The sequence below is a fragment of the Salvelinus namaycush genome, unplaced genomic scaffold (genome assembly GCF_016432855.1).
Source record: "Salvelinus namaycush isolate Seneca unplaced genomic scaffold, SaNama_1.0 Scaffold1219, whole genome shotgun sequence".
Classification (NCBI taxonomy): Eukaryota; Metazoa; Chordata; class Actinopteri; order Salmoniformes; family Salmonidae; genus Salvelinus; species Salvelinus namaycush.
In genome coordinates, this window is record NW_024057919.1 from 5,450 (window position 1) to 28,399 (window position 22,950).

At 44.0% G+C, this 22,950-nt stretch overlaps 1 pseudogene; it reads right to left on the reverse strand.

Annotated features, from left to right (window-relative positions):
• Nucleotides 1–10,641: 10,641 nt before the first annotated feature.
• Nucleotides 10,642–22,949, reverse strand: LOC120036134 (annotated as a pseudogene).
• Nucleotide 22,950: the final 1 nt, after the last annotated feature.

Sequence of the window (22,950 nt, forward strand, 5' to 3'; positions counted from 1 at the left end):
CTGCCTCTCTGGCTTCCAGCCACGCTTCCGTGCTGCCTCAGTCATGAAATGGTGAACAAAAATATTAACTAGCGAAATGTTTCATTAGTTGTTTTTTTTGTGACAAAAGGCGCCGACAGAGATGGCCGCCTCGCTTCACGTTCCTAGGAAACAATGCAGTATTTCGTTTTTTTACGTGTTATTTCTTACATTGGTACCCCAGGTAATCTTAGGTTTCATTACATACAGTCGGGAGGAACTACTGAATATAAGAGCAACGTCAACTCACTATCATTACGACCAGGAATATGACTCTCACCCTGAGGCTGCATTCATCGTAGCTGGGAATTTTAACAAGGCTAATCTGAAAACAAAACTCCCTAAATTCTATCAGCATATCGATTGTGCTACCAGGGCTGGTAAAACCCTAGATCATTGTTATTCTAACTTCCGCGACGCATATAAGGCCCTCCCCCGCCCTCCTTTCGAAAAAGCTGACCACGACTCCATTTTGTTGCTTCCAGCCTACAAACAGAAACTAAAACAAGAAGTTCCCGCGCTCTGGTCTGTTCAACGCTGGTCCGACCAATCTGATTCTACGCTTCAAGACTGCTTCAATCACGTGGATTGGGATATGTTCCGCATTGCGTCCATCAACAACATTGACGAATACGCTGATTCGGTGAGCGAGTTCATTAGAAAGTGCATCAGTGACGTAATACCCACAGCAAAGATTAAAACATTCCCAAACCAGAAACCGTGGATTGATGGCAGCATTCGCGCGAAACTGAAAGCGCGAACCACTGCTTTTAACCAGGGCAAGGTGACCGGAAACATGACCGAATACAAACAGTGTAGCTATTCCCTCCGCAAGGCAATCAAACAAGCTAAGTGCCAGTATAGAGACAAAGTAGAGTCGCAATTCAACAGCTCAGACACAAGAGGTATGTGGCAGGGTCTACAGTCAATCACGGATTACAGAAAGAAAACCAGCCCCGTTGCGGACCAGGATGTCTTGCTCCCAGACAGACTAAATAACTTTTTTGCTCACTTTGAGGACAATACAGTGCCACTGACACGGCCCGCTACCAAAACCTGCGGGCTCTCCTTCACTGCAGCCGAGGTGAGTAAAACATTTAAACGTGTTAACCCTCGCTAGGCTGCAGGCCCAGATGGCATTCCCAGCCGCGTCCTCAGAGCATGCGCAGACCAGCTGGCTGGTGTGTTGACGGACATATTCAATCAATCCTTATCCCAGTCTGCTGTTCCCCACATGCTTCAAGAGGGCCACCATTGTTCCTGTTCCCAAGAAAGCTAAGGTAACTGAGCTAAACGACTACCGCCCCGTAGCACTCACTTCCTTCATCATGAAGTGCTTTGAGAGACTAGTCAAGGACCATTTCACCTCTACCCTACCTGACACCCTAGACCCACTCCAATTTGCTTACCGACCCAATAGGTCCACAGACGACGCAATCGCAACCACACTGCACACTGCCCTAACCCATCTGGACAAGAGGAATACCTATGTGAGAATGCTGTTCATCGACTACAGCTCAGCATTTAACACCATAGTACCCTCCAAACTCGTCATCAAGCTCGAGACCCTGGATCTCGACCCCGCCCTGTGCAACTGGGTACTGGACTTCCTGACGGGCCGCCCCCAGGTGGTGAGGGTGGGTAACAACATCTCCACCCCGCTGATCCTCAACACTGGGGCCCCACAAGGGTGCGTTCTGAGCCCTCTCCTGTACTCCCTGTTCACCCACGACTGCGTGGCCATGCACGCCTCCAACTCTATCATCAAGTTTGCGGACGACACTACAGTGGTAGGCTTGATTACCAACAACGACGAGACGGCCTACAGGGAAGAGGTGAGGGCCCTCGGAGTGTGGTGTCAGGAAAATAACCACACACTCAACGTCAACAAAACAAAGGAGATGATTGTGGACTTCAGGAAACAGCAGAGGGAGCACCCCCCTATCCACATCGACGGGACAGTAGTGGAGAGGGTAGTAAGTTTTAAGTTCCTCGGCGTACACATCATGGACAAACTGAATTGGTCCACCCACACAGACAGCGTTGTGAAGAAGGCGCAGCAGCGCCTCTTCAACCTCAGGAGGCTGAAGAAATTCGGCTTGTCACCAAAAGCACTCACAAACTTCTACAGATGCACAATCGAGAGCATCCTGTCGGGCTGTATCACCGCCTGGTACGGCAACTGCTCCGTCCACAACCGTAAGGCTCTCCAGAGGGTAGTGAGGTGTGCACAACGCATCACCGGGGGCAAACTACCTGCCCTCCAGGACACCTACACCACCCGATGTCACAGGAAGGCCATAAAGATCATCAAGGACAACAACCACCCAAGCCACTGCCTGTTCACCCCGCTATCATCCAGAAGGCGAGGTCAGTACAGGTGCATCAAAGCAGGGACCGAGAGACTGAAAAACAGCTTCTATCTCAAGGCCATCAGACTGTTAAACAGCCACCACTAACATTTAGTGGCTGCTGCCAACATACTGACTCAACTCCAGCCACTTTAATAATGGGAATTGATGGAAATTTATGGAAAAATATATCACTAGCCACTTTAAACAATGCCACTTAAAATAATGTTTACATACCCTACATTACTCATCTCATATGTATATGTATATACTGTACTCTATATCATCTACTGCATCTTGCCATCTTTATGTAATACATGTATCACTAGCCACTTTAAACTATGCCACTTTGTTTATATACCCTACATTACTCATCTCATATGTACAGTGGGGAGAACAAGTATTTGATACACTGCCGATTTTGCAGGTTTTCCTACTTACAAAGCATGTAGAGGTCTGTAATTTTTATCATAGGTACACTTCAACTGTGAGAGACGGAATCTAAAACAAAAATCCAGAAAATCACATTGTATGATTTTTAAGTAATTAATTTGCATTTTACTGCATGACATAAGTATTTGATACATCAGAAAAGCAGAACTTAATATTTGGTACAGAAACCTTTGTTTGCAATTACAGAGATCATACGTTTCCTGTAGTTCTTGACTAGGTTTGCACACACTGCAGCAGGGATTTTGGCCCACTCCTCCCTACAGATCTTCTCCAGATCCTTCAGGTTTCGGGGCTGTCGCTGGGCAATACGGACTTTCAGCTCCCTCCAAAGATTTTCTATTGGGTTCAGGTCTGGAGACTGGCTAGGCCACTCCAGGACCTTGAGATGCTTCTTACGGAGCCACTCCTTAGTTGCCATGGCTGTGTGCTTTGTGTCGTTGTCATGCTGGAAGACCCAGCCACGACCCATCTTCAATGCTCTTACTGAGGGAAGGAGGTTGTTGGCCAAGATCTCGCGATACATGGCCCCATCCATCCTCCCCTCAATACGGTGCAGTCGTCCTGTCCCCTTTGCAGAAAAGCATCCCCAAAGAATGATGTTTCCACCTCCATGCTTCACGGTTGGGATGGTGTTCTTGGGGTTGTACTCATACTTCTTCTTCCTCCAAACACGGCGAGTGGAGTTAGACCAGAAAGCTCTATTTTTGTCTCATCAGACCACATGACCTTCTCCCATTCCTCCTCTGGATCATCCAGATGGTCATTGGCAAACTTCAGACAGGCCTGGACATGCACTGGCTTAAGCAGGGGGACCTTGCGTGCGCTGCAGGATTTTAATCCATGACGGCGTAGTGTGTTACTAATGGTTTTCTTTGAGACTGTGGTCCCAGCTCTCTTCAGGTCATTGACCAGGTCCTGCCGTGTAGTTCTGGGCTGATCCCTCACCTTCCTCATGATCATTGATGCCCCACGAGGTGAAATCTTGCATGGAGCCCCAGACCGAGGGTGATTGACCGTCATCTTGAACTTCTTCCATTTTCTAATAATTGCGCCAACAGTTGTTTCCTTCTCACCAAGCTGCTTGCCTATTGTCCTATAGCCCATCCCAGCCTTGTGCAGGTCTACAATTTTATCCCTGATGTCCTTACACAGCTCTCTGGTCTTGGCCATTGTGGAGAGGTTGGAATATGTTTGATTGAGTGTGTGGACAGGTGTCTTTTATACAGGTAACGAGTTCAAACAGGTGCAGTTAATACAGGTAATGAGTGGAGAACAGGAGGGCTTCTTAAAGAAAAACTAACAGGTCTGTGAGAGCCGGAATTCTTACTGGTTGGTAGGTGATCAAATACTTATGTCATGCAATAAAATGCAAATTAATTATTTAAAAATCATACAATGTGATTTTCTGGATTTTTGTTTTAGATTCCGTCTCTCACAGTTGAAGTGTACCTATGATAAAAATTACAGACCTCTACATGCTTTGTAAGTAGGAAAACCTGCAAAATCGGCAGTGTATCAAATACTTGTTCTCCCCACTGTATATACTGTACTCTATACCATCTACTGCATCTTGCCTATGCCATTCTGTACCATCACTCATTCATATATCTTTATGTACATATTCTTTATCCCTTCACACTTGTGTGTATAAGGTAGTAGTTGTGGAATTGTTAGGTTAGATTACTCGTTGGTTATTACTGCATTGTCGGAACTAGAAGCACAAGCATTTCGCTACACTCGCATTAACATCTGCTAACCATGTGTATGTGACAAATAAAATTTGATTTGATTTGAGGTTACCAATAACAGGCCGGTCACCAAGTGCACAGAGCCTGTTTCAGGTTACCAGACCCTCAGCTGTTTACCAATAACAGGCAGGTCAACAGGTGCACAGAACCTGTTTGAGGTTACCAGACCCTCAGCTGTTTACCAATAACAGACAGGTCACCAGGTGCACAGAACCTGTTTCAGGTTACCAGACCCTCAGCTGTTTACCAATAACAGGCAGGTCACCAGGTGCACAGAGCCTGTTTCAGGTTACCAGATCCTCAGCTGTTTACCAATAACAGGCAGGTCACCAGGTGCACAGAGCCTGTTTGAGGTTACCAGACCCTCAGCTGTTTACCAATAACAGGCAGGTCACCAGGTGCACAGAGCCTGTTTCAGGTTACCAGACCCTCAGCTGTTTACCAATAACAGGCAGGTCACCAGGTGCACAGAGCCTGTTTCAGGTTACCAGACCCTCAGCTGTTTACCAATAACAGGCAGGTCACCAGGTGCACAGAGCCTGTTTCAGGTTACCAGACCCTCAGATGTTTACCAAATACAGGCAGGTCACCAGGTGCACAGAGCCTGTTTGAGGTTACCAGACCGTCAGCTGTTTACCAATAACAGGCAGGTCACCAGGTGCACAGAGCCTGTTTCAGTTTACCAGACCCTCAGATGTTTACCAATAACAGGCAGGTCACCAGGTGCACAGAGCCTGTTTCAGGTTACCAGACCCTCAGATGTTTACCAATAACAGGCAGGTCACCAGGTGCACAGAGCCTGTTTCAGGTTACCAGCCCCTCAGCTGTTAACCAATAACAGGCAGGTCATCAGGTGCACAGAGCCTGTTTCAGGTTACCAGACCCTCAGATGTTTACCATTAACAGGCAGGTCACCAAGTGCACAGAGCCTGTTTCAGGTTACCAGGTGCACAGAGCCTGTTTCAGGTTACCAGACCCTCAGCTGTTGACCAATAACAGTGGTGGGGTGTCCACTGTGTTGTTGTTATAAAGATTATTTTTAATTGATTATTAAATAGTTCCAATAACTGAAGTGAAACAATAAATTGAATTGATACATTTTAGTGTTTGTGGCCCCAGCAGGTTGTCAACCCCAGGCTCTGTACCAACTGAACCACACAGAAGACAGAACAATAAAACATGTGTTTTTCTATGATGTGATATTAGTGTGTGTGCATGTGTCAGCATACGTGAGTGCGTTCGGTTTGTGCGCTCATACCTGTCTGCATCTGTGTGTGAGAGAGAGAGAAAGATAATTCTTTGTACCTGAGAGATGGGTCTCAGTCTTCACGCTCCTCGTTGCTCTGTTCCGGTTTTCTTCATTAACTTTGTTTAATTCAATCACCTTTTTGTTGACGTAGTCGGCCATCTTAACTAACCGCACCGAATATCAATGATTACCCCAATCAATCAATGAATGAACTAATTCAGTCTGTCTGACCTTTTATTGTAATATAAATTATTTTAGCATTTACTTATACTATTAACTTACTTATGATAACCTTTCTAACTGACTCTTAATGGTAATGTAACGGCTTTCGTTGGTGGAAGGAGAGGAGGACCAAAATGCAGCGTGGTACGTATCCATAATACCATTTAATCGAGAATGAATACAAAATACAAAAGAACAAGAGAAATAAATGAAAACCGACACAGTCCCGTATGGTACAAACACTGAAACGGAAAATAACCACCCACAAACACAGGTGGGAACACAGGCTACCTAAGTATGGCTCTCAATCAGAGACAACGATATACAGCTGCCTCTGATTGAAAACCATACCAGGCCAAACACATAGAAATCTAACACACAGAACAAAACATAGAAAAACAACATCGAATGCCCACCCCAACTCACGCCCTGACCAACCTAAAATAAAGACATAAAAAAGGATCTAAGGTCAGAACGTGACAGTACCCCCCCCCCCCAAAGGTGCGGACTCCGGCAGCAAAACCTGAACCTATAGGGCAGGGCCTGGGTGGGCATTTCACCGCGGTGGCGGCTCTGGTGCGTGATGTGGACCCCACTGCACCATAGTCTTGGCCCACATATGTGGCGCCTTTGGAGTGGCGACCCTCGCCACCGACCCCGGACTGGGAACCCTAGCAGCGTGCCCCAAATAGACGGGCGACTCTGGCAGCTCCAGAGTGAAGGGTGACTCTGGCAGCGCCGGAGTGAAGGGCGACTCTGGCAGCGCCGGAGTGAAGGGCGACTGTGGCAGCGCCGGAGTGAAGGGCGGTTCTGACAGCTCATGACTGACGGGCGGCATTGGCAACTCCTGACTGACGGGCGGCTCTGGCAGCTCCTGACTGACGGGCGGCTCTGGCAGCTCCTGACTGACGGGCGGATCTGGCAGCTCCTGACTGACGGGCGGCTCTGGCAGCTCAGGACAAACGGACAGACCTGGAGGGAGGAGACGGAGAGACAGCCTGGTGCGTGGGGCTGCCACAGGACCCACCAAGCTGGGGAGACCTACAGGAGGCCTGGTGCGTGGAGGAGGCACCGGAAGGACCGGGCTGTGGGGGAGCACTGTAGCTCTGGTGCGCAGCCTTGGAACCACTCCCCCAGGCTGGATGACCACTTCAGCCCAGACCCTCCAGAGTGCAGGCACAGGTTGAACCGGGCTGTGGGGAAGCACTGGAGCTCTGGTGCATACCACTCGCACCTCTCCCTTAGGCTCAATGCCCACATTCACCCGGCATGGGCGGAGCGCAGGCATAGGGCGCACTGCACCCTCCCAGCGCCCCGGAGACACAGCACGCAGAGCCGGCGCAGGATACCCTGGGCCGAAACGGCGTACCGGAGACCAAACACGCTGGGCCGACACAATACGCCCTGGCTGGATGCCCACACTCACATGACACTTGCGGGGGGCTGGCCTATAGCCCACCGGGCTATGAGCGCATACTGGCGACACCGTGCGCTTGAGCGCATAACACGGTGCCTGACCAGAACTGCGCATCTTCCGGTAAGCACGAGGAGTTGGCTCAGATCTATCGCCTGACTCCGCCAATCTCCCCGTGTTCCCCACCTAAAAACATTTTTGGGGGCTGCCTCTCGTGCCTGTCGCGCTGCCGCGCTAACTCCTCATATCGCCGCCGCTCAGCTTTAGCTGCCTCCAATTCTTCCTTGGGGCGGCGATATTCCCCAGCCTGTGCCCAGGGTCCCTTACCGTCCAAAATCTCCTCCCATGTCCATGAGTCCTGATTGCACTCCTCCATACCACGCTGCTTGGTCCTTGGTTGGTGGGTGGTTCTGTAATGGCTTTCGTTGGTGGAAGGAGAGGAGGACCAAAATGCAGCGTGGTACATATCCATAATACTGTTTAATCGAGAATGAATACAAAATACAAAAGAACAAGAGAAATAAATGAAAACCGACACAGTCACGTATGGTGCAAACACTGAAACGGAAAATAACCACCCACAAACACAAACTGGAACACAGGCTACCTAAGTATGGCTCTTAATCAGAGACAACGATATACAGCTGCCTCTGATTGAAAACCATACCAGGCCAAACACATAGAAATCTAACACACAGAACCAAACATAGAAAAACAACATTGAATGCCCACCCCAACTCACGCCCTGACCAACCTAAAATAAAGACATAAAAAAGGAACTTCTCAGTTTACAATAGTCAAAGTGTTTATTCCCGAGGACATCCTAGTCCGTTGTACAAAACCATCAATTTTATACTGGCTCCTTACGCACATACCTTCACATACAAACAGTAGGTGAGTTTTATCTCTATAGTTCCCACCACTGGGTATCACTACCCAGCCGACAGTTCCATTCCCCCGAGATTAGGGAGACCTTGAGAAGTACTCCCTGTCCTCTCCCAAGTCTCTCAGAGGCCTAACCAGGTTGGTGTAACTGTTCTCGGCATCTTTCTTCGGCCCCCATACAAGTTCAAATCCTGAGCTACGCCTTGCTCAGACAGTCTGTGTTTTTCCACTATACAGATACATTGTTAACCTAATTCCGACTAAAACTACACACATCATCAGATTATAATTTTATGATTCTAATCAATTTCATACAGTTGTAAGGTTTCAGATTGGAATTATTTTATCATTATCTTTCAACATATACATTATCTTATCATCTTTATCTTTATCAGAAAAGGGGAACTTCACACATGTGTCTGTGTGTGTCTGTATGTCTGTGTGTGTGTGTGTGTGTGTGTGTGTGTCTGTGTGTGTCTGTGTGTGTGTGTGTCTGTGTGTGTCTGTGTGTGTCTGTGTGTGTCTGTGTGTGTGTCTGTGTGTGTGTGTCTGTGTGTGTGTCTCCCTGTGTGCAGTGTGTATCCTCTCAGTACTGTTCTGCCTTCTGTCTGTGTCCAACTGCAAGTCACATTGTTTTAACAATCCAATCAATTCAATCAGGAAGCTGGTGAACCTGCTAGGTTCCTTTCTTACTTAGTCTGAGCCTTTGTTCATCTTCTTACTAAAGTCGTTTATGCTAATAATTGATTATGAAAAAAGCACAAGCCTATGGCAAATCACATAATATGTTTCTATTTAAAACAATGAATACAATCATTTTACAGATGACAGATGACAGATGACAGTTAAACACACTGTTTAACTAGAGAGAGATGCATTAGCACTGTAGCACTACTATATAATGAGATGCTGTATAACTCTTCACAAATCCTGTTATGTTGAGAGGTAAATGATATGTCAGAATATTTATATACAGGCTCAGAATACCCAATATCAACCTCAGCACAGTCCTAGTTACATCTTGGTACACCACCCTTTTCTGTTTTTTTTTACCCCCAGTACAGTACCTACACACTGTGTGTGTGTGTCTTAGAGAGAGAGAGAATGAAGTTGTGTTCACTGTAGGTGCTGTATGTGTGTGTGTCTTAGAGAGAGAGAGAGAAGGAAGTTGTGTTCACTGTAGGTGCTGTATGTGTGTGTGTCTTAGAGAGAGAGAGAATGAAGTTGTGTTCACTGTAGGTGCTGTATGTGTGCACGTCCTCCCACCAGCCTCCTCTGTTGTCATGGTGTTGTTAAACCACTTTTTCACAAATCCAGTAACGATTGTGTAAACATGACTGGTCATTCCATGCCTTTACAGGACGCCATGTTTCTGTGTTCAGCTCAACACAGTCCTTCTCCTGATTTGCTGGGTTGTCACAACCATTATCAAGCTGCTGTGAGTGCCAGTAACTACAGGGTAAACAAGACAGAGAAAATAAAATAATAAAAATGGTATGTTGTCACATGAGCGAAATACATTAGGAGTAGACTTTACCATGAAATGCTTAGTTATGGGTCCTTCCCAACAATGCAGAGTTAAACAGTAAGAAGTAAATTAATAAAACATTTGCTAAATAAAAAATGAAAATAGTAACACAACAAAATAAAAAGTGACTAGGCAATCAGGAGAGGAAATAAACAGAGTAGCACAGTGAGTGTGAAGAATGTGAAAGATTGTGTGTGGATATATTAAATGCTATTTCTAGGGCGTTTAGGGTAAAGGTTAGAATTAGTGTTAAGGTTAGAATTACAATAAGGTTTAGGGTTAGGAGCTAGGGTTAGGTTTAGGGTTAGGGGAAATAGGATTTTGAATGGGAATGAATTGTAGCGTCAATATACGTGTGTGTGTGTGTGTGTGTGTTTTGTGTGTTCATGTATGTGATGTGTGTGTTTGAGTATCAGTGTACATATGTGTGAGTGTGTGGGTAGAGTCTAATGAGTGTGCATAGAGTCAGTCAATAGAGTCAGTGCAATAGAGAGTTCAATAGAGTCAGTGCCAATAAGAAAAAATACAAAAAGGGGTCAATGTTAATACAGACATGTTTTTTTCAGTATTAATATGAGCATAGCCTTTATTGGACCAACAACCAAAACTTTCATTTTAAATTTTTTTATGACATTGTAAGATAAATCTTTAGTGTTCGTGGAATGACATATATGAGTGCAAACAAAACTATTTATGAACATGATTTGAAGCAATATCTAATTTGTTAAAAAGTCTCTATCACACCTGGATGGTCAAGTCTCACCTTAAACTCATTAGATTCTGAACAACACAGAGAATCAGTCCTACTCCTTAAACTGTGGTCAGTGTTATTACAGCAGTAGTCCTTTACCTTGGGGTGGTCAGTGTTATTAAAACAGTAGTGTCTTACCTTGGGGTGGTCAGTGTTATTAGAGCAGTAGTCTCTTACCTTGGGGTGGTCAGTGTTATTAGAGCAGTAGACTCTTACCTTGGGGTGGTCAGTGTTATTATAGAGCAGTAGTCTCTTACCTTGGGGTGGTCAGTGTTATTAAAACAGTAGTGTCTTACCTTGGGGTGGTCAGTGTTATTATAGAGTAGTAGTGTCTTACCTTGGGGTGGTCAGTGTTATTACAGCAGTAGTGTCTTACCTTGGGGTGGTCAGTGGTGTGCCGTCCACCCATGTCCATGTCCCCTCAGTAACAGAGTCAGTCAGACCAATCCAGGCTCTCTTATTGAGGCCATAGAGAAACTCCTGTTGGTGAGAAAGACACTGATGTTGTCAACTTCTATAGGCTACATGAGTTAAATACTTGAAGATACATTACTGACCAAGGCATGTTTGATTCTCTCTCTCACCTGTTCCATATCACTGTTTACGATCACCAGGTCTGCTCCTCTCTCCAGACAGTCCAGTCTGCTCTCCTCCCAGGGTTTTTTCCACGTTAGACAGGAAGTACCAACTGGATTCCAACTTAATCTGCCAGCCTTCAGGACAGGTTTGTTCTACATGACAAAAACATACATTTCCATCTTGTTATTCTGCACCTATTATTGTAGAATACGAACACAAGTTTACTGCATATTAGATACTGTATGTGATGTTATGATCATTTATCAGGTAAACTCACTCAGATTAGAGAACTTTGTCATGAGATCCTTGTTCTCCCTATATTGCTGGTGTATGTCTTTAGTCAGAATGTTGTAACTGGTCTGTAGCTGGTCTCTCTCTTTAGTCAGGGTGTTGTAACTGGTCTGTAGCTGGTCTCTCTCTTCAGTCAGGGTGTTGTAACTGGTCTGTAGCTGGTATCTCTCTTTAGTCAGGGTGTTGTAACTGGTCTTTAACTGGTCTCTTTCTTTAGTCCTGGTGTTGCAACTGGTCTGTAGCTGGTCTCTCTCTCTAGTCAGGGTGTTGTAACTGGTCTGTAGCTGCTCTCTCTTTTCAGTCAGGGTGTTGTAACTGGTCTGTAGCTGGTCTCTCTCTCTAGTCAGGGTGTTGTAACTGGTCTGTAGCTGGTCTCTCTCTTCAGTCAGGGTGTTGTAACTGGTCTGTAGCTGGTCTCTCTCTTCAGTCAGGGTGTTGTTACTGGTCTGTAACTGGTCTCTCTCTTCAGTCCTGGTGTTGCAACTGGTCTGTAGCTGGTCTCTCTCTCTAGTCAGGGTGTTGTAACTGGTCTGTAGCTGCTCTCTCTCTTCGGTCAGGGTGTTGTAACTGGTCTGTAGCTGGTCTCTCTCTCTAGTCAGGGTGTTGTAACTTGTCTGTAGCTGGTCTCTCTCTTCAGTCAGGGTGTTGTAACTGGTCTGTAGCTGGTCTCTCTCTTCAGTCAGGTTGTTGTAACTGGTCTGTAGCTGGTCTCTCTCTTTAGTCAGGGTGTTGTAACTGGTCTGTAGCTGGTCTCTCTCTTCAGTCAGGGTGTTGTAACTGGTCTGTAGCTGGTCTCTCTCTTCAGTCAGGTTGTTGTAACTGGTCTGTAACTGGTCTCTTTCTTCAGTCATGTTGTTGCAACTGGTCTGTTGCTGGTCTCTCTCTTTAGTCAGGGTGTTGTAACTGGTCTGTAGCTGGTCTCTCTCTTTAGTCAGGGTGTTGTAACTGGTCTGTAGCTGGTCTCTCTCTCTAGTCAGGGTGTTGTAACTGGTCTGTAGCTGGTCTCCCTTTTTAGTCAGAATGTTGTAACTGGTTTGTAGCTGGTCTCTCTCTTCAGTCAGGGTGTTGTAACTGGTCTGTAGCAGGTCTTTCTCTGCAGTCACATTGCCTCTGTTATCTGGAAAGGATTGATACATATAACTCCTGGTTAATTCACTCACGAAACAGTAATTCAAGAAATCTAAATGCATATTCCCATGATAATGACTGAGATGATTGGCATGCAGTGTGGACATTTCACCAGTAAAAAGTGAAGAATTGTCTTTCAATATTGACATTGATGTTTGCCGATTTTGTCAGACTATCAGCTGATCGTTGATGTTGATGATTGATGTTAATCTGCTAGTTAGCTCGATCAATAATTATTTCACTGATTGGGATTTAATTTTCGATTCTCTCAAATAATAACCTGACCTTCAAGGTCCCTTCTTTAAATAACCATCAGCTTATAAAGGCTTCATTAAGCTTTCATATCAATTGCTACATAAAGCCTTCCTAATGCTTTCATAAGCACTACATAAATGTGTTATATAGCATCTATAAGTGTATGTCATGCTTTATAAAGGGTTCATAAACGTGGCATAACTGTGTGACATAATCACCCGTCTTAAATGTGACATAACGAACTATGTTGAATATGATATAAACAAATAAAGGGTGACATGTTGTGCTGAAGGATGAAACATGCTGAAAGTTTAAGTCATTTTAGTCACATTACACCTTATCTCGTTCCCAGACACTTCCGCCCAAATCCTCAGAAGGTCTGGTAGATCAACGCATCAAACTTGGCCTTCATTAGTTAGGTTAGATTTAAAAGTACATTTTAAGTAGATAAATTAGGGCTTAGCCAAACCAAATGGCTACCCGGACTATTTCCATTGTCTGCCCCCCCCCCCCCCCCCCCCCCCCCCCCCCCCCCCCCCCCCCCCCCCCCCCCCCCCCCCCCCCCCCCCCCCCCCCCCCCCCCCCCCCCCCCCCCCCCCCCCCCCCCCCCCCCCCCCCCCCCCCCCCCCCCCCCCCCCCCCCCCCCCCCCCCCCCCCCCCCCCCCCCCCCCAACCCCTATTTTACGCTGCTGCTCCTCTCTGTTTATCCATGTCCACTTCAACTGTACATTCATGTACATACTACCTCAATTAGCCCGACCAACCAGTGCTCCCACATATTGGCTAACCGGGCTATCTGCATTGTGTCCCAACACCCGCCAACCCCTCTTTTTACGCTACTGCTACTCACTGTTCATCAAATATGCATAGTCACTGGACTCCCCATCCCGGATCCGGGATATTTGTCATCAAAAACCCTGACTAGCATAGCCTAGCCTAGCGCCACAGGGATATAATATAATATAATTTCATGAAATCACAAGTCCAATACAGCAAATGAAAGATAAACATATTGTGAATCCAGCCAACATGTCCGATTTTTTAAATGTTTTACAGCGAAAACACAACATATATTTATGTTAGCTCACCACAATCGCCCAAAACACAACGCCATTTTTTCACCGCAAAGATAGCTTTCACAAAACTCACAAATAGAGATAAAATTAATCACTAACCTTTGAACAACTTCATCAGATGACAGTCTTATAACATCATGTTATACAATACATTTATGTTTTGTTCGAAAATGTGCATATTTATAGCTACAAATCCTGGTTTTACATTGTGAACATGGCGCCAAAATGCTCCAAATTGTCCGGAGAAATTTTAGAGAGTCACGTAATCTAACCAAAAAACTCATCATAAACTTTGCTGAAAAATACATGTTGGACATATAATTAAAGATACACTGGTTCTTAACCTGTTTGGGCTGCAAGCCCGACACCGCCCACAATATGACAACATCCAGCTCAAAGTGCAGGGCGCGAAATTCAAAAGCTAGTTTTTAAAAATATTTAACTTTCACACATTAACAAGTCCAAGACACCAGATGAAAGATAAACTTCTTGTGAATCAAACCAACATGTCCGATTTTTAAAATGTTTTACAGGGAAGACAAAATATGTACATCTATTAGCTAACCACGTTAGCAAATGACACCACTTTTCTAACTCCATCAGTTTCTTACTCCATCAGGTGCTATCACAAATTCGACCAAATAAAGATATAAATAGCCACTAACCAAGAAACAAATTCATCAGATGACAGTCTGATAACATATTTATTGTATAGCATATTTTTTTTCGAAAAATGTGCATATTTCAGGTATAAATCATATTTTACATTTCAGCTACAAATCAGAAAGTGCACCGAAAGCAGCCATAATATTTACAGACACCAACAGACACCAACGTCAAATAGCTTATTACTCATCATAAAACATTTCCGAAAAATATATAGTTTGCAGCAATTGAAAGATAGGCAACTTGTGATTCCAAACAATATTTCCGATTTATTAAATGTTTTACAGCGAAAAAAAATGTATCGCTATATTAGCGTAGCCACAATAGAGAGACACATTTGGGCGCCCACGACCCGTTCACATGCACGACAGATATATGAAATAACATCATAAAATGAGTCTTACTTTGGCTGATCTTTCATCAGAATGTTGAAACAGGCGTCCTCTGTCCAGATGAGTCGTTGTTTCGTTTCAGAATGAGAAATATCCCTGTTCATTTACCATTTCCAGTAGCCGTGGCCCAACGTAAACACAGTCATACGACGGAACACGGCAAAACTCCCGAATAAAGTTTCAATAATCTGATTAAACTATATTGAAAAAACATACATTACGATGATATGGTCACATATATCCAAAAAAATTCGAGCCGGAGACGTTAGCCGTTCGTTAGGAAGGCAAAACAGAAGTCCATCCCACTTCCTTCAGAATACCGGAAGTGGGCGCTCAGGTCAAAGAAATAGGTTTTTTTCCACCACAGACCAAGAGGAGCAAAAAAAATTCTTCTCTGACATCCTCTTTACACCAATAGGAAGGCGTATAGACTGTCAGCAGACTCCTAGGTGTTAAGACCATGTATAGGCATCAGATTGAAAAGAGCATAGATTTCTGACATTTCACTTCCTGGTCAGGAAAAGTGCTGCAGAAGGACTTGTGTTTCACTCAGAGAAATAATTCCAACTGTTTTAGAAACTAGAAAGTGTTTTCTATCCAAAAAGAATAATAATATTCATATTGTACGAGCAAGATTTGAGTAGGAGGCCGTTTGAAATGGGCACGATTTCACTGGCTACTCAACACTTTGCCTTGCAGCCATAAGAAGTTAATGCAACCGCTGTGTTAGATTTTAAAAAATCCCTTTAGTAAAAAGCACAGCATACAATAATCTGAGACAGCGCTCAGCCATTCTCCGCCATGTTGGAGTCAACATATTCAACAAAAATACAAAATAACATCATAAATATTCTCTTACCTTTGATGAACTTTCATCAGAATGCAGTGCCAGGAATCCTTGTTCCACAATAAATCGTTGTTTTGTTTTAGAATGTCCATTTCTTCTGTCGAATTAGCAACTTTGGCTAGCATGTGTAGCTCACGTGTCCATGAAATTTGGAACGAAAAATTCAAAAAGTGATAATAAAAGTCGAATAAACTGGTCAAACTCAGTTGAGAATCCATCTTTAGGATGTTTTTCCTCATATGTATCCAATAACGTCCCAGACGGAGCATGTATTCGTGTCTACCTAAGGCATTGCAGACAACGATATGGTGCACCCAGGTGCGCAGCAAAATACTGCCAATATGGCTGACCTGTCACTCCAAAAGCTCTCATTCGGTCCCACATCAGGCTAGACACCTCATTCAACGTTCTACTGCCTGTTGACATCTAGTGGAAGGCGTGTGAAGTGCATACATATCCATAAATACAAGGCAATTGAATAGGGGAAGCCTTTCACAGAGACCCATTTCAGAATTTTCACTTCCTGTTTGGAAGTTTGCCTGCCAAATGAGTTCTGTTTTACTCACAGATATAATTCAAACAGTTTTAGAAACTTCAGAGTATTTTCTATCCAATAGTAATAATAATATGCATATCATATGATCTAGGACAGAGTACGAGGCCGTTTAAATTGGGCACGTTTTTATCCAGAAGTGAAAAGGGCGCCCCCTATTTCCAAGAGGTAGAAAGTTTTCAGCCATCCACTTCCTTATGTCTGAAACACAGGCTTCTAGCGAGGGCAATTTTGGGGCTTCACCATGTTTCATTGAAATTTACAGCTGTGTGTCATCCGCATAGCAGTGAAAGTTAACATTATGTTTTCGAATGACATCCCCAAGAGGTAAAATATATAGTGAAAACAATAGTGGTCCTAAAACGGAACCTTGAGGAACACCGAAATGTACAGTTGATTTGTCAGAGGACAAACCATTCACAGAGACAAACTGATATCTTTCCGACAGATAAGATCTAAACCAGGCCAGAACTTGTCCGTGTAGACCAATTTGGGTTTCCAATCTCTCCAAAATAATGTGGTGATCGATGGTATCAAAGGCAGCACTAAGGTCTAGTAGCATGAGGACAGATGCAGAGCCTCGGTCTGACGTCATTATTTACCACCTTCACAAGTGCAGTCTCAGTGCTATGATGGGGTCTAAAACCAGACTGAAGCATTTCGTATACATTGTTTGTCTTCAGGAAGGCAGTGAGTTGCTGCGCAACAGCTTTTTCTAAAACTTTTGAGAGGAATGGAAGATTCGATATAGGCCGATAGTTTTTGATATTTTCTGGGCCAAGGTTTGGCTTTTTCAAGAGAGGCTTTATTACTGCCACTTTTAGTGAGTTTGGTACACATCCGGTGGATAGAGAGCCGTTTATTATGTTCAACATAGGAGGGCCAAGCACATGAAGCAGCTCTTTCAGTAGTTTAGTTGGAATAGGATCCAGTATGCAGCTTAAAGGTTTAGAGGCCATGATTATTTTCATCATTGTGTCAAGAGATATAGTACTAAAACACTTAAGTGTCTCTCTTGATCCTAGGTCCTGGCCGAGTTGTGCAGACTCAGGACAGCTGAGCTTTGGAGGAATACGCAGATTTAAAGAGGAGTCCGTAATTTGCTTTCTAATGATCATGATCTTTTCCTCAAAGAAGTTCATGAATTTATTACTGCTGAAGTGAAAGCCATCCTCACTTGGGGAATGCTGCTTTTTAGTTAACTTTGCGACAGTAGCAAAAATACATTTTGGATTGTTCTTATTTTCCTCAATTAAGTTGGAAAAGTAGGATGATCGAGCAGCAGTGAGGGCTCTTCGATACTGCACGGTACTGTCTTTCCAAGCTAGTCGGAAGACTTCCAGTTTGGTGTGGCGCCATTTCCGTTCCAATTTTCTGGAAGCTTGCTTCAGAGCTCGGTTATTTTCTGCATACCAGGGAGCTAGTTTCTTATGACAAATGTTTTTAGTTTTTAGGGGTGCAACTGCATCTAGGGTATTGCGCAAGGTTAAATTGAGATCCTCAGTTATGTAAGTCAGGGCGTGAGAGCACCCCTCCAGCTAGGATGGAGTCCGTCACTCCTCAGCAGGTCAGGCTTGGTCCTGTTTGTGGGTGAGTCCCAGAAAGAGGGCCAATTATCTACAAATTCTTTCTTTTGGGAGGGGCAGAAAACAGTTTTCAACCAGCGATTGAGTTGTGAGACTCTGCTGTAGAGCTCATCACTCCCCCTAACTGGGAGGGGGCCAGAGACAATTACTCGATGCCGACACATCTTTCTAGCTGATTTACATGCTGAAGCTATGTTGCGCTTGGTGACCTCTGACTGTTTCATCCTAACATCGTTGGTGCCGACGTGGATAACAATATCTCTATACTCTCTACACTCGCCAGTTTTAGCTTTAGCCAGCACCATCTTCAGATTAGCCTTAACGTCGGTAGTCCTACCCCCTGGTAAACAGTGTATGATCGCTGGGTGATTCGTTTTAAGTCTAATACTGCGGGTAATGGAGTCGCCAATGACTAGGGTTTTCAATTTGTCAGAGCTAATGGTGGGAAGCTTCGGCGTCTCTGACCCCGTAACGGGAGGAGTAGAGACAAGAGAAGACTCGGCCTCAGACTCCGACTCGCTACTTAATGGGGAAAACCGGTTGAAAGTTTCTGTCGGCTGAATGAGCGACACCAGTTGAGCATTCCTCAATGTTGTACTTCCTAAGGCTTCCACTAGATGTCAACAGTCGTTAGAACCTTGACTGATGCTTCTACTGTGAAGTGAGGCCGAAGGAGAGAGGAATGAGTCGGGTCTATCATGACCTGAACATGCGCTGACCACGCGCGTTCACGTGAGAGCGACGAAAGTTAAATTGTTTTCTCCCCTCATCAATCTACACACAATACCCCAAAATGACAAAGCAAAAACAGTTTTGTAAACATTTTTGCAACTTTATTAAAAATAAATAACAGATATCACATATACATAATTATTCATACCGTTTACTCAGCACTTTGTTGAAGCACCTTTGGCAGCGATTACAGCCTTGAGACTTCTTGAGTATGATTCTACAAGCTTGGCACACCTGTATTTGGAGAGTTTCTCCCATTTTTCTCTGCAGATTGACACGATCGTTTTGAGAGACGGACCAAGGCGCAGCGTGAGTATAGTTCCACATATTTTTAATCTCCGTGAAACAAACAAAACAATAAAGAAACAATGAAATGTGAAGTCATGACTTGCACACAGGCAACTAAACACAAACAATCAATATCCCACAAAACCACAGGTGGGGAAATGGCTACCTAAATATGATCCCCAATCAGAGGCAAAGATAAACAGCTGCCTCTAATTGGGAACCATATTAGCACCAACATAGAAATAGACATACTAGACCACCCCCTAGTCACGCCCTGACCTACTACACCATAGAGAACCAAGGGCTCTCTATGGTCAGGGCGTGACACAGATCCTCTCAACCTCTGTCAGGTTGGATGGGGAGCATCGCTGCACAGCTATTTTTAAGTCTCTCCAGAGGTGTTCGATTGGGTTCAAGTCCGGGCTTTGGCTGGGCCTCTAAAGGACATTCAGAGACTTGTCCCGAAGCCACTCCTGCGTTGTCTGTCATGTGCCTTTTACTGAGGAGTGGCTTCCGTCTGGCCACTCTACCATAAAGGCCTGATTGGTGAAGTGCTGCAGAGATAGTTGTCCTTCTGGAAGGTTCTCCCATCTCCACAGAGGAACTCTGGAGCTCTGTCAGACTGACCATCAGGTTCTTGGTCACCTCCCTGACCAAGTCCCTTCTCCCCCTATTGCTCAGTTTGGCCAGGCGGCCAGCTCTAGGAAGTGTCTTTAAGAATGATGGAGGCCACAGTGCTCTTGGGGACCTTAAATGCTGCAGAAATGTATTGGTACCCTTCCCCAGATCTGTGCCTCGACACAATCCTGTCTCGGAGCTTTATGGACAATTCCTTCGACCTCATGGCTTGGTTTTTGCTCTGACATGCACTGTCAACTGTGGGACCTTATATAGACAGGTGTGTATCTTTCTAAATCAAGTCCAAACAATTGAAATGACCATAGATGGACTCCAATCAAGTTGTAGAAACATCTCAAGGATGATCAATGGAAAGAGGATGTACCTGAGCTCAATTTCGAGTTTCATAGCAAAGGGTCTGAATACTTATGTAAATAAGGTATCTGTTTTTTTTATACATTTGGAAAATATTCTATTAACCTGTTTCACTTTGTCATAATGCAGTATTGTGTGTAGATTGATTCAAAAAAATGTTCCTCTTATCAATTTTATAACAAGGCTGTAACGTAACAAAATGTGGAAAAAGTGAAGACATCTGAATACTCCCCGAATGCACTGTAGACATGGTTTGTGTACTCAAGCAGAGCTGATGCAGTTTTTTTGTTTTTGTTGTCACATTTTTGTCAGTGCTTGACTTTGACTGAAATAGGTTCCGGTACGCAGTCCCAAATGGCACCCTATTCTCTATATAGTGCACCGTCAAAAGTACTGTGATAATGGGGTATCAGTTAAGACACAGCCTCACTTACAGAAAGCAAGTCTCAGGGAGATGTTGAGAGTGACTTGTAGTACACACAGCACTCCTAAACACACAGCAGCCAGCCTGTAGAGTCTTAGTCTTCCCTCTGCAGAGAAACACACACACACACACACACACCATCCTATGTTATGATGAAAACAGAACTAACATCATCTTACATCACAAAAGACTATGATGAGAATTCTGAGAACCAAACATTTCCATTGCTTCATTGAGTTACGGTTGGAAGCAACAGTTTTCTAAAGCTTGTGGTCATCTCAAATCTGATACACAGGAAGCTACTGTATGAAGAAATTACAAAAATTACACAATATAGCTGAAGCATGATGTAAAGAGGCTATATGCGATTGCTACAGCATGATTTAAGGGTGTAATCTGCGATTGCTATATCTATATGTTTTACTTTTAAATTCATTATGTTTCACCATTGATTCATGAATAAGGTAACGTATACTGTATATGCCTCATGAGCTTAACTTTCTAACCCCATCAGGACCCCAAATATCAGCTTGTTCTACCACGGAATTGTTAACAAACACTGTGTAGCCTCAGATGGGTAAAACTATCATTTTGATCTCATGGATGGTCAGTCCTTGCATACATATTGTAGTTCTGTCTATGAATTACATACAGTACCAGTCATACATACTGTAGTTCTGTCTATGAATTACATACAGTACCAGTCATACATACTGTAGTTCTGTCTATGAATTACATACAGTACCAGTAATACATAGTTCTGTCTATGAATTACATACAGTACCAGTCATACATAGTTCTGTCTATGAATTACATACAGTACCAGTCATACATACTGTAGTTCTGTCTATGAATTACATACCGTACCAGTCATACATAGTTCTGTCTATGAATTACATACAGTACCAGTCATACATAGTTCTGTCTATGAATTACATACAGTACCAGTCATACATAGCTCTGTCTATGAATTACATACAGTACCAGTCATACATAGTTCTGTCTATGAATTACATACAGTACCAGTCATACATAGTTCTGTCTATGAATTACATACAGTACCAGTCATACATAGTTCTGTCTATGAATTACATACAGTACCAGTCATACATACTGTAGTTCTGTCTATGAATTACATACCGTACCAGTCATACATAGTTCTGTCTATGAATTACATACAGTACCAGTCATACATAGCTCTGTCTATGAATTACATACAGTACCAGTCATACATACTGTATCTCTGTCTATGAATTACATACAGTACCAGTCATACATACTGTAGCTCTGTCTATGAAATACATACAGTACCAGTCATACATAGTTCTGTCTATGAATTACATACAGTACCAGTCATACATACTGTAGCTCTGTCTATGAATTACATACAGTACCAGTCATACATAGCTCTGTCTATGAATTACATACAGTACCAGTCATACATACTGTAGCTCTGTCTATGAATTACATACAGTACCAGTCATACATAGTTCTGTCTATGAATTACATACAGTACCAGTCATACATAGTTCTGTCTATAAATTTGAGAGTGGTTACATTTCTGCAGCGTCCATTCTTTTGAGATTGGTTACATTTCTCTGAGTGGAAAAAACGGGCAGATCACCAGGTTCACAGAGCCTGTTTCAGGTTACCAGGCCCTCAGCTGTTTACCAATAACAGACAGGTCACCAGGTGCACAGAGCCTGTTTCAGGTTACCAGACCTTTAGATGTTTACCAATAACAGACAGATCACCAGGTGCACAGAGCCTGTTTCAGGTTACCAGACCCTCAGATGTTTGCCAATAACAGGCAGGTCACCAGGTGCACAGAGCCTGTTTCAGGTTACCAGACCCTCAGCTGTTTACCAATAACAGGCAGGTCACCAGGTGCACAGAGCCTGTTTCAGGTTACCAGGTGCACAGAGCCTGTTTCAGGTTACCAGACCCTCAGATGTTTACCAATAACAGGCAGGTCACCAGGTGCACAGAGCCTGTTTCAGGTTACCTGTCCCTCAGCTGTTTACCAATAACAGGCAGGTCACCAGGTGCACAGAGCCTGTTTCAGGTTACCAGACCCTCAGATGTTTACCAATAACAGCGGTGGGGTGTCCAGTGTGTTGTTGTTTAAAAAGGTTATTTTTAATTGATTATTAAATAGTTCCACATAGTTCCAATAACTGAATTTAAACAATAAATTGAATTGATGCATTTTAGTGTTTGTGGCCCCAGCAGGTTGTAAACCCCAGGCTCCGTACCAGCTGAACCACACAGAAGACAGAACAATAAAACATGTACACGTGTTTTTCTATGATGTGATATTTGTGTGTGTGTGCGTGTCAGCATACGTGTGCGTTCGGTTTGTGCGTTCATACCTGTCTGCATCTTTGTGTGAGAGAGAGAAAGATAATTCTTTGTACCTGAGCGACGGGTCTCAGTCTTCACGCTCCTCGTTGCTCTTTTACAGTTTTCTTCATTAACTTTGTTTAATTCAATCATCTGTTTGTTGACGTAGTCGGCCATC